Raw genomic sequence first — 463 nt, 5'->3', positions numbered from 1 at the left:
ACTATAACCTGTGCGAGTGTAGCAGATCGCAATCCACTTACTCCAAGAAAAAAAAAAACTTCACCCAAAGCTGATTTGCTCTTCCGTTTAAAACGTAAGCAGTATTTCTCAGTTTCATTCGCGGCAAAGCTGCCTATATCTACATCTGTAGGTTTTCCTATCTGTATAGTAAACCCGGTTGAATTTATGCACTCCAGCCACGTACTGACTTATTGTTAGGGTTAAGTCACACCATTGTGTGATTACACCATCTCGTGTGACCCACACCCTTCATACCAGGGCACGTAAAACCTACACTCCCCCCCATCAAGATTGTGAGCATCTACAACCGTCGCCTCGAAAGAAGCTCTCGTGTCTAAGACACCACAACATCGCCAGGACCTTCTTCACGAATTCTCTGCTCAAGGTGCTCTGTGTCGAGGACACAAAAGATATCCAGCCTCGCTGGTCCCAAATACGCCCG

This window comes from Plasmopara halstedii (assembly GCF_900000015.1).
Source record: "Plasmopara halstedii genome assembly, contig: Scaffold_2061, whole genome shotgun sequence".
NCBI classification, from domain to species: Eukaryota; Oomycota; class Peronosporomycetes; order Peronosporales; family Peronosporaceae; genus Plasmopara; species Plasmopara halstedii.
This window is presented reverse-complemented; position numbering follows the sequence as displayed.